The sequence below is a fragment of the Canis lupus genome, unplaced genomic scaffold (genome assembly GCF_011100685.1).
Source record: "Canis lupus familiaris isolate Mischka breed German Shepherd unplaced genomic scaffold, alternate assembly UU_Cfam_GSD_1.0 chrUn_S1544H1732, whole genome shotgun sequence".
NCBI lineage: Eukaryota > Metazoa > Chordata > Mammalia > Carnivora > Canidae > Canis > Canis lupus.
Genome location: NW_023330383.1, coordinates 136,754 through 149,748, shown reverse-complemented (window position 1 = coordinate 149,748; position 12,995 = coordinate 136,754).

The following is a 12,995-nucleotide window of genomic DNA, read 5'->3' as shown; positions in this document are numbered from 1 at the left end:
TCTATTTCTTATTGAATGAACTTTGGTAGTTTGTATAATCTGTCCATTTTATCCAAGTTGTCAAATTTTTGGCATAAAGTTTGCCACAATATTTCCTTATTATCATTTTAATATCTGCAAATTCTGTCTTTTAAACATTTTTTTAAATTTTTATTTATTTATGATAGAGGGAGAGAGAGAGAGAGAGGCAGAGATATAGGCAGAGGGAGAAGCAGGCTCCATGCACCGGGAGCCCGATGTGGGATTCGATCCCGGGTCTCCAGGATCGCACCCTGGGCCAAAGGCAGGCGCTAAACAGCTGCGCCACCCAGGGATCCCGCAAAGTCTGTCTTGATATCATCTGGCTTGTTGTGATATTGGTAATTGTGTCTTCTCTCTCTTTTCCTGACAGTTAACCTAAAGGCTTATTAGATTGATTTTCCTCAAAGGAAATAGCTTTTATTTCGTTGATTTTCTCTAATTGTTTTGTTTTCCTGTTTTCTGTTTAGTGATTTCTGCTCTGATATTTATGATGTCCTTTCTTCTTTACTGTGTCTGGGATTCAGCTTTACTTTGGTTTGATTTTCTCTCATTCTTTTTTTTTTCCTCTCATTTCTTAAAGTGGGATCTGACATCATTGATTTGAGGCTTTTCTTCTTTCCTTTACATATAAAATGTGTTTCTTGTAGACAACCTATAGTTGGGTGGTCCTGTATTTTTTATATCCACTCTGACAATATGCTTTTGAATTGACTTATTTAGACCATTCAAATTTAACATGGCTATTGACATAGAGTAATATCTACTATATTTGTAACTGTTTTCTATTCATTACACTTGTTCTTTGTTTTTCTCTCCCCCTCTTTTACTGGCTTCTCTGGATCAACTGAGCACTTTAAATGATTCCATTTTATCTCCTCCTTTAGCATATCAATCATGCTTTAAATATTTTTAAAAACGATTACCCTAGAATGTGTAATACCTGATCAAGTCTATCCTCAATAACACTATGCTGCTTCATGTGTATTGCAGGTACCTTATAACAGAGTTTCTCTGATTTTCCTGATTTCCCAGAGTTTTTCCTGATTTTCTTCTCCCTCTGTCCCTCATAGCAGTGCTGTCATTCACTTCACTTATCAGTATGCCATAATCATTGAATACGGTGTTACTATTACTTTAAATGATCAGTATCTTTTAGATCAGCCAAGGAACAAGAATAATCAATGATTTTCTTTCACTTTCATTGATTTCTTTGTTCTCCCTTTCCTAATGGAGTTCTGAATTTTTGGTCTTTCTTAGTTTCCTCCTCCTCTCTGAGGAACTTCTTTTAACATGTTGTGCACAGTAGGTCTCCTGTCAATGAATCGCCTCAGTTTCAGTTTATCTGGGAAGTTTTTACTCTGCTTTCATTTTTGAAAACAATTTCACTGGATATAGATTGTTCAACTGGTGGATTTTTTTTTCCTCTCTCAACATTTTCACATCCGTTGCACTCCACTCTCTTCTTATTTGCATGGTTCCTGACCAGAAGCCCAATGTGATACTACCATTGTTCCTCTATACTATGAACTTTCCTCCCGCCTCCCCTGGCTTCTGTCATGATTTCCTCCATTGTCTGGTGTCTCTGCAGCGTAAACATAATATTCCTAGATTTTCGTTCTGTTCTGTTTTGTTTTTGCATTATACTGCTTGGCGTTCTCTGAGCTTCCTACATCTTATGTTCTGGTGTCCATCATTTGAAATATTCTCATCCATCATTATATCAAATATTTCTTCTGCTCCATTTTCTCTTGGTGTTCCATTATGCTTGTGTTTGCTCGTTTGAGACTTACCCTACAACATTCGATGCTATATTATTTTTAAATATTTTCTTTACATTTCAGTCAGTTTGCAAAATTTTTATAGCCATATCTTCAATCTCACTAGTTATTTCATCAGTTGGTCCAGTATACATCAAAGACAGTTTTCATACCTTTTAGCATTTTTAATCTTCAACCATTTGCTTTTGATTCTTTCTCAGTTTCCATCCTTCTGCTTACAACACCCATTTGTTCTTGCATGTTGTCTATTGTTTTTCCGTTAGGGGCTACTTTTTAAAAAAGATTTTATTTATTTGAGAGAGTGAGGAGAGAGCAAGAAAGCTCACAAGCAGGAGGGAGAGAGAGAGAAGCATGTTCCCATTTGAGCAAGGAGCCCAGCGTGGGGCTCGATCCCAGGACAACCGGGATCATGACCTGAGCCAAAGTCGGATGCTCAACTGACTGAGCCACTCAGGTGCTGCATCCATTAGAGCTCTTAATATATTCATTGTAGTTGTTTTAAGTTCCCTGTCTGTTTATGTCTTTGAATGCATGAGTTGTGGCTGATGCTTGGTTTAGGGAAAAGACTCTGACCCTGTGACTGGTTGGTAGTGTTTCTCTAACAAGGGCCTTGGCCTCTGTTCTATAGAGCTCAAAAGAAAGACTTATACCCCGTGCAATATACAGGTCTATCAGGTGGTTGCTCATGAAAAAGCAGTCATTAGAGAGTAAAGAACATAAAGATAGAAAAGAGGGGCAGGGAGGGAAAGTCAGCTATGCTGAGGTCTGTATTTGTAAGAGCCATCAGCTTACCAAGATCCTTAAATCCCTCTGATGATGACGCTGACTATGCTTCTCTCATACACATCCTGATCCTCAGGGTTGTAGGTTTTAGGAGAAAACACCCATTGCGTCCTGTCGCACAAATATTAATGAATAGTGGCCCTGAATGCCTTATCCCCAAACCTCTTAATGGGCCAGAAGACACCATGATCCTACTGGTCAGCTTTAAGACAGACAGTGAACATGGATGGGTCCTCTTAAGTGCTGAAGCATAAGCCAAAGAGATACTCTGCACTCTGCTGCTGGCTTAGGCCCAAGGTCTCTAAAGCTAATACAATAGTAACCATGGAGGATTCTCCTACTCCTGATGATACTGATTGAGACTGCCTGGAGGAAGAAGCTTTGGTAGACTGAATAAGGACCTCCCAAGATTTACACATCCTATTGCTGAACCTTTGAATTTTATCTTATATAGCAATGACTTTGAAGATGCAACTAAGGATCTTGAGATTTGGAAACTGTGCTGGATCACCCCGAGTGGGCCCTAAATACCACCACAAGCAATCTTGTGAGAGGTAGCCTAGGGGGATTTCATACAGAAGAAGAGAAAGCAATTTGATCACAGAAGCAATGATTGGAGTGATGCGGTCATAAGCCGAGGAATGCAAGCATCCATCAAACACTGAAAGAGCCAAGAAGAGGTTATCTGCTAGAGCCCTCTGGAAAGAGCACAACCCTGTAGACAGCTGGATTTCAGCCCAGTGAAACTGATTTCAGACTTCTTGCCTCCAAAACTGTGAAGTTATTATTTGTTTTTGTGCTAAGCCACTAAGTTGGTGGTAATTTGTTACAGCAGCCTCATGAAACTAGTAGGAGCTTACTAACACGAACCAAGTAGAGAAGGTCCCCCTTGAAGCATATGTTATAAACCACCCAAACATAAAAAAATTAGGGAAGAGGGTGCTGGAATAGAAATCTAGGTTTGATTTGAACGGAAAATTTTTGAAAAAGTAAAGATTTAAGCAATTAGCAGGTGAAGAGGGTGCTGATTGGCTCCTGTGCCTATATAATGCTGGCTTTAAATTAACTTCAACTTCTGCCAAGGTGAGTCAATTGGCTGATACATCTTCTGTTCCTCAACTTAGCAATTTATTATGGGATCCACGAGGCTTATGGAAATAGGAGTGCACACCTATGTTGTCCACCCACCTTCACATTGACAGGCACAGCTTGTGGACTTTTCCTTGCTCCTCTGGGTGTTCGTAGCGTATACCATTGATGTAAAAAAAAAAATGAGCATGCCTTCATGAATTGAAGTACTTGGTGGTGGGAGCAATTCTTAAGGAAAATTGGTACAGTGCAATCAGTATATCACTATTCCGAGCACTTCAATGAGTGGAAGACCAGAGCCAGTCTCAAGTAGGTTCCACTTGAAAACCAACATCAGGGAGTTATTTCTCACGGGAGCATCCCCAAATGATAGGATTTCCCCACTACCTTTAATTATTCAACTGGCTATTAAAGCGGCCCTAGAATCGACTGACTGCTCATAAAGAGGGCCCTGAGACCTAGGTCTTCAATTCCCAAGGTGACACTACTGCAGAGGTGAGCCCCCATTTCAGAGTTTCCAGGGCCACCTCCCACCACCACAGACCCCACAGACCTGATATTGATGACTCTGTGATCACATCTGGGCTTCCCCACCTGTGTGATTTGGGGTGATATCCCTGAGGAGCCCCACCTCTTCTATGACAAGCTATTCAAACCATCCCATCTTTTTCTCCCTGGAACCTATCCCCCAAGGTATAGAGCCAACTGCCCCCCCCACCCCCGACATGAGGCAAGTTTCCAGGTCTCCAGTGCCCTCTTGAGGAAAATCTCCCATGCCAGTCCATTGGCTGTCACACAATACCTTTTTGGCCTTAACTGATACGGGTTCCCAAATTACAGTGATCCTCAGAAACCCCACTAAATTTAAAGGGAGGACTCTATGTTTCTCAGGACATTACTAGACATAAGATGGAAAGCAAGCAAGTCTGCCATACATCAGCCACTTGACAGTAATTTGCCTAATTTTTCTGTGGTCACAGCTCCTACACATACCCACCTCCCTGGGTTTCCCTTTAATGGGATAGAACTTCTAACTGGCTCAGTGGCCTACTAAAATAACATAGCTGAAGTCTGTACTATCAGTGTCACCAAATGGGACACTGTGCAGCTGCCCCAACTCCTTAGAACTGTTAATGTGACCCAGTATAAATTGAAATGGAGCTTTCAAGTATTGGGATCCATTATACAAGATCTCTGAAGCAAAGGCGGTAATTATCCCCACTGTTTCTGTTTCACAGCCCAATTTTGTCCATTTATAAACCTGAGAAGAAAGAATGGTGCCTCACACTGGATCACCACAACCCTAATGCCACCATCTCACCTATTAAGGTTCCTGGACCTAATACAATTGATATGACCGATGCCATTCAATCTTCCATTCAATCTTCTTGCTGCTATAGATTTGGCTGATATATTTATGTTGCCTACTTTAACAGTTTCTAGGCCTCAATTCACACTCTCTCTTGAAATGACAAAATACACCTTTATTCAATTGTCCATCAGGTGCCTCAATAGCCCAGCCATAGCATCCAACCTCTGGTGGCAATACCTTAACCTGATTGAGTTGTTCTGAGATACCCAGGTTTGGAACTACAATGATGACATCCATCTACGAGGAGAATCATTGAGGACTCTCATACAGGACATAGAAACACTCACCACTACATTTACTGAGAGGAGATGAGCTAATGCCTGACCATACATCTCAGTTATAAATTCTTAGGCATCACCTAGACTGCTGAGGGCTGCTCCATTTCCTGATGTAGTTAAAAAGAAACTCCTAAATTTGTCATCCTTAACCACTCTCAAGAAAGCCCAACATCAAGAATTAATATTGTGAAAATGTCAATGTTACCCAGGGCAATTTACACATTTAATGCAATTCCTATCAAAATACCATGGACTTTCTTCAGAGAGTTGGAACAAATCATCTTAAGATTTGTGTGGAATCAGAAAAGATCCCAAATAGCCAGGGGAATATTGAAAAAGAAAACCATAGCTGGGGGCATCACAATGCCAGATTTCAGGTTGTACTACAAAGCTGTGGTCATCAAGACGGTGTGGTACTGGCACAAAAACAGACACATAGATCAACGGAACAGAATAGAGAATCCAGAAGCGGACCCTCAACTTTATGACCAACTAATATTCGACAAAGCAGGAAAGACTATCCCCTGGAAAAAAGACAGTCTCTTCAATAAATGGTGCTGGGAAAATTGGACATCCCAATGCAGAAGAACGAAACTAGACCATTCTCTTACACCATCCACAAAGAAACTCAAAATGGATGAAAGATCTAAATGTGAGACAAGATTCCATCAAAATCCTAGAGGAGAACACAGGCAACACCCTTTTTGAACGTGGCCACAGCAACTTCTTGCAAGATACATCCATGAAGGCAAGAGAAACCAAAGCAAAAATGAATTATTGGGACTACATCAAGAGAAAAAGCTTCTGCACAGCAAAAGAAACAGTCCACAAAACTAAAAGACAACCTACAGAATGGGAGAAGATATTTGCAAATGATCTATCAGATAAAGGGCTTGTATCCAAGACCTATAAAGAACGTATGAAACTCAACAGCAAAGAAACAAACAATCCAATCATGAAATGGGCAGAAGACATGAACAGAAATTTCACCAAAGAAGACATAGACATGGCCAACAACCACATGAGAAAATGCTCCGCATCACTGGCCATCATGGAAATACAAATCAAAACCACAATGAGATACCACCTCACACCAGTGAGAACACCAGTGAACATTAACAAGAAAGGAAACAACAAATGTTGGAGAGGATGTGGAGAAAGGGGAACCCTCTTGCACTGTTGGTGGGAATGTGAACTGATACAGCCACTCTGGAAAACTGTGTGGAGGTTCCTCAAAGAGTTCAAAATAGATCTGCCCTATGATCCAGCCATTGCACTGCTGGGGATTTACTCCAAAGATACAGATGCAATGAAACGCCGGGACACCTGCACCCCGATGTTTCTAGCAGCAATGTCCACAATAGCCAAACTGTGGAAGGAGCCTCGGTGTCCATCGAAAGATGAATGGATAAAGAAGCTGTGGTCTATGTATACAATGGAATATTACTCAGCCATTAGAAACGACAAATACCCACCATTTGCTTTGATGTGGATGGAACTGGAGGGTGTTATGCTGAGTGAAATAAGTCAATCGGAAAAGGACAAACATCATATGGTCTCATTCATTTGGGGAATATAAAGATTAGTGAAAGGGAATAGAGGGGAAGGGAGAAAAAATGGGTAGGAAATATCAGAAAGGAAGACAGAACATGGAAGACTCCTATGTCTGGGAAAGGATCTAGGGGTGGTGGAAGGGGAGGAGGGCGGGGGGTGGGGGTGACTAGGTGGCGGGCACTGAGGGGGCACTTGATGGGATGAGCACTGGGTGTTATTCTGTATGTTGGCAAATTGAACACCAATAAAAAATAAATTTATTATTAATAAATAAATAAATAAATAAATAAATAAATAAATAATAAATAAAAAGAAAGAAAGAAAGAAAGAAAGAAAGAAAGAAAGAAAGAAAGAAAGAAAGAAAGAAAGAAAGAAATCCCGACATCTTTTAGGTCTCTTCGGCTCCTGGAGCCAGCATATTCCCTATTTGCATACCACTACAGCCCATTTATGCAATCTCTCACAAATTGGCCCACTTTGAACTGGGCCCTTTAAAGCAGAATGCTCTAGCATCAGTCTAAAGGACCGTATACCAGCCACTTTTTTTAGTGCTTTCTGGAGATTCCTTTATGGTGAAATCTCTGGAAAAGACCTCCTACGCTTTTTGGAGTCTATGGACTACACATGATGGCCACCTTGGTCTTCTGGTGCAATAGACTGCCCATTTCCGCTCTGCATTATATGTCATTAGAACCACTTCTGCTTGCATAGTGAGCCCTCCTGGAAATGGAGGCTCTCACAGAACCTTAACTTGTGACCCACTGCACCCAGCTGCCCATTATACCCTGGTTCAGGCAAGAAGCACCTCGCAAGCTTTGCATCACAACCAATGCCTCCCTGCTGAAATAAAAACAGTACATGCAGGATAGGGTCAAACCTGGCCCTCTAGCCTATCCCACCGGCAGGAGGGGATAATCTCCCTTATCCTCAGTCCCTTGCCAGATGCCATGGTACTGGAGGAGGTCACCTCCCTTTCAGACCCCTCGGTTACCTGGAATCTTCTTGCGATCAATGGAGTGAACAACAAAGGAAGTTCATTTGCTTTATGATGTCATCACCATCATCAAATGTGATGGAGCTTGAGGAGGTATGGTAATCTTTATCTCTTAACCAGGACATCCCAACCAAAGGATGGCACCCACAATTAACACAACTGACCAAACTCCAGGAAGTTATGTTGGTTTTGGATGATACCCTGACCAATAATTGGCCAAAGCACATATGTTTACAGACTCTCTAGGGTCATTGCCAATGGTCTAGCCATTTGGTCTGGCCACTTGCAACAATAACAGTTTCTCATTCAAGGCTATCTACTTTGCGGTAAAGATTATCAGAAAATTCTTTGCCTTTCAGAGACAGAAAGATACATATTAAGGTGATGGACATCTCTGCCCACACCAAGGATTATTCCACTGATGCCCAATTTAATGCCCAAGTTGATAGATTAGCACAAATTTTTGAGTCTAGGACCAAACATCCTCAGATCCCATTCTATTAATTTTGACCCAAAGGGCCCATGAAACAAGTCATAGTAGATCATCTGCTTTTTAAAAAGATGTATTTAAATTCCAGTTAGTTACCATACAGCATAATACTAGTTTCAGCTGTACAGTATGTTCACTCAAACCTTACATATGTCACCTGTTGCTCATCACAATAGTTGCACTCCTTAATCCCTAGCACCTATTTAACCCATTCTCCCACCTACCTCCCTTCTGGTAACCATCAGTTTGTTCTCTGTTGCTAAGGGTCTGTTTCTTGGTTTATCTTTCTCTTTTTTTTTTTCCATTTGGTCATTTCTTTTGTTTCTCAAATTCCACATATGAGTGAAATCAAATGGTGTTTGTCTTTGCCGGACAAACTTCCCTTATCTTTTTTTTTTTAAAGTTAATTTATTTTTTATTGGTGTTCAATTTACTAACATACAGAATAACCCCCAGTGCCCGTCACCCATTCACTCCCACCCCCCGCCCTCCTCCCCTTCTACCACCCCTAGTTCGTTTCCCAGAGTTAGCAGTCTTTACGTTCTGTCTCCCTTTCTGATATTTCCCACACATTTCTTCCCCCTTCCCTTATATTCCCTTTCACTATTATTTATATTCCCCAAATGAATGAGAACATATAATGCAGCCACTCTGGAAAACTGTGTGGAGGTTCCTCAAACAGTTAAAAATATACCTGCCCTACGACCCAGCAATTGCACTGTTGGGGATTTACCCCAAAGATACAAATGCAATGAAACGCCGGGACACCTGCACCCCGATGTTTATAGCAGCAATGGCCACGATAGCCAAACTGTGGAAGGAGCCTCAGTGTCCAACGAAAGATGAATGGATAAAGAAGCTGTGGTTTATGTATACAATGGAATATTACTCAGCTATTAGAAATGACAAATACCCACCATTTGCTTCAACGTGGATGGAACTGGAGGGTATTATGCTGAGTGAAGTAAGCCAGTCGGAGAAGGACAAACTTCCCTTATCTTAATACTCTCTAGCTCTATCCATGTCACTGCAAATGCCAAGATTTCATTCTTTTTTATGGCTGAGTAATACTCCACTGTTTATATATACACCACAATTTATTTATCCATTCATCAATCAGTGGTCACTCAGGCTGTTTCCATAACTTGGGTAGTATAGATAATACCCTTATAAATGTCAGTGTGCATGTATCCCTTTGAACTAGTGTTTTTGTATTCTTTAGGTAAATATCTGGTAATGCAATTGCTCGTTCTTAGTGTAGTTCTATTTTTAAGTTTTTGAGGATCCTCCATACTGTTTCCCAGAGTACCAGTTTGCATTTCCATCAACAGTGCCAGAGGGCTCCTTTTTCTCTACATCCTTGCCAATACCTGTTCTTTCTTGTGTTGTTGATTTTAGCCACTGTGACAGGTGTGAGGTGATATACCTCATTTTATTTTTGATTTCTATTTCCATTTCCCTGGAGATCAAAACAGTATAGTATTGGCACAGAAAGAGACAAACAGATCAGTGGAACAGAATATAAAACCCTGAAATGAACCCACCATTCCATGGTCAGTTAGTCTTTGACAAAGCAGGGAAGAATATCCAATGCGGGGGGGGGGGGGGGGGGGGGGGGCAGTCTCTTCAACAAATGGCATTGGGAAAACTGGACAACAACATGCAAGAGAATGAAACTGAACTGCTTTCTTAGAACATACACAAAAATAAATTCGAAATGAACTGAAGACCTAAATGTGACACAGGAAGCCATAAAAATCTTAGAGGAGAACACAGGCAGTAACATCTTTGACATCAGCCATAGCAACTTCTTTCTAGATATGTCTCCTGAGGCAAGGGAAACAGAAGTAAGAATAAACTATTGGGAATTCATCAAAATAAAAAGCTTCTGCCCAGCGAAAGGAAATAATCAACAAAACTAAAAGGCAACCTATGGAATGGGAGAAGATATTTGCAGATGACGTATCTGAAAAAAGATTAGTATCCAAAATATGTAAAGAACTTATACGACTCCACACCAAAAAACAAATAATACAATTATAAATGGGCAGAAGTCGTGAGTAGACATTTTTTTCAAAGAAGACATCCAGATGGCCAACACACATGAGAGTATGTTCATCACTCATCATGAGGGAAACGCAAATCAAACTACAATGAGTATTACCTCACACCTGTCAGAATGGCTAAAATCAACAACACAAGAAACAACAGGCACTTGCTAGGTTGCTGAGAAAAGGCAACCCTCTTGCACTGTTGGTGGGAATGCAAACTGATGTGAGCACTCTGGAAAACAGTATGGAGGAGGTTCCTCAAAAAAGTTAAAAAATAGAACTACCCTCTGACCTAGCAATTGCGCTCCTAGGTATTTACCCAAAGAATACAAAAACACTAATTTGGGGGGGGGGTACATTAACCCTGTTGTTTATAAGCAGCACTTTCTATGATAGCCAAATTATGGAAGCAGCTCAAATGTCCATCAACTGATGAAAAGATAAGCAAGATGTGCATATATATATAAAACAAAATGTACTCAGACATAAATAAAAGAAGGAAAAATTGTCATTTGCAATGACAAGGATGTAACTAGAGAGTATTATGTTAAGTGAAATAAGTCAGTCAAAGACAAATACCATATGATATCACTCATATGTGGAATTGAAGAAACAAAACAAATGAGCAAAGGGGGAAAAAGAGAGAGACAAATCAAGAAACCCACTCTTAACTACAGAGAACAAAGTGATCTTTAGCAGAGGGAAAGTGGGGGGAGGTCGATTAAATAGGCAATGAGGATTAAGGAGTGTACTTGTTGTGTGATGTATGGAATTTTTGTTTGTTTTTTTTTTTAATTTATTTTTTATTGGTGTTCAATTTACTAACATACAGAATAACACCCAGTGCCCGTCACCCATTCACTCCCACCCCCCACCCTCCTCCCCTTCTACCACCCCTAGTTCGTTTCCCAGAGTTAGCAGTCTTTACGTTCTGTCTCCCTTTCTGATATTTCCCACACATTTCTTCTCCCTTCCCTTATATTCCCTTTCACTATTATTTGAATCACTATATTGTATACCTGAAACTCATGTAACACTGTATGGTAACTATATTGAAGTTAAAAAAAACTTTAAAAAAAAAGAAAATCATGTAAAGAAGGAGGATTCCTTTGATCCTTATATGACAAAGGAAAACAGAGATTACCCCTGTTAGATAAATGTAGAAAGAGGATTGTTTTAGGTTTTTGGGGTTGTTATAATACAATACAAAAGAGTAAGTGGCTTAAACAACAGACATCTCTTTTTCACACTTCTGGAGACTGAAGAATCTAAGACCAAGGTTTTGGAAGATTTGATTCCTGGTGAGAGGCTACTTCCTGATCTGTAGTCAGATGCTTTCTTGATATATTCTCATATGGCCTTCCCTTTGGTGCATGCATTTGGAGATAGAGGGAGAGATTTCTCTCTTCCTCTACCTATAGGGGTACTAATCCTATTATGAAGGCCCCACCCTCATGACTTCATCTAAACCTAATTACCTCTCAAAGACCCCACTCCCAAATGCTGTCATATTGGGGATTCCTAATCCCCATATATTCATATATTCAATATATGAATTGGGGGGGGATACATTCAATCCATAATATTCGACCCTCTGGCTTCCCAAAATTTATGCCCTTTTCACATATAAAATACCTTTATTCCATTCCAAAGGCCCCAAAGTTTTTACTCATCCTAACATCAACTCTCAAGTCTGAAGCCCAAAGTCTCATCAAAATATCAAATATGGGTGAGATTCAAAGTATGATTCATATTGAGGTAAATTTCTCTCTAGCTGTAAACCTGTGAAACCAGATGAGTTATATGCTTCTAAAACACAATGATGTCACAGACATGGGATAGATATTTTTACTCCAAAAGGTAGAAATAGGAAAGAAAGAAGGGATTACGGGACTTAAGCAAATCCAAAATTCAGCAAGGCAAATCCCATTTAGATCTTAAGGTGTGAGAGTGGTCTTTCATTCAACGCTCTGCCCTCTAGGCCCACTGACTGGAGTAGCAATGTCACCCCTGAGACTCCATGGACCAGCCTCAATCCTTTAGCTGGGTAGGGTACTGCCCACATGGCTCTCTGGAAAGGCCCTGCCCATGCCACAGCTCTTTGTAGTGAGCCTGCCCTCTGAATCTGAGGTGGAGGCAGCTTTGTGCTCTGGGCCTGTGCACTCTGGGCCTGTGGTGGGAGTGGCAGCCCTGATGATCCCTGATTTGCCTTTATGATACTTCTTCCTTTTTTTTCAGTTCTTGGTGAAAGCCCACTTCCGGGCTTGTGGACAGCCACTATCTTGATGTGTGCTCACGTGGTTTTTCCTCAGTGCATGTGCATGGAAAGAAAAGGAAAGATTTCTTCTTTCTTCCTTTTATAAGGGCACTAATCACATAAGAGTTCCATCCCCTGACCTCATATAAATGTAATTACCTTTCAAATGTTCCACCTCCAAATACCACCACAATAGATATTATGGTTTTAACAAATACATTTAGGGAGGACACAAACATTCACTACATAACAGTGCCTCAATACCTAGAATGAGATAGAGAACTGAAGGAAGGAAACCAGAGACAAGGATGAGAGGCAGTGGACATGC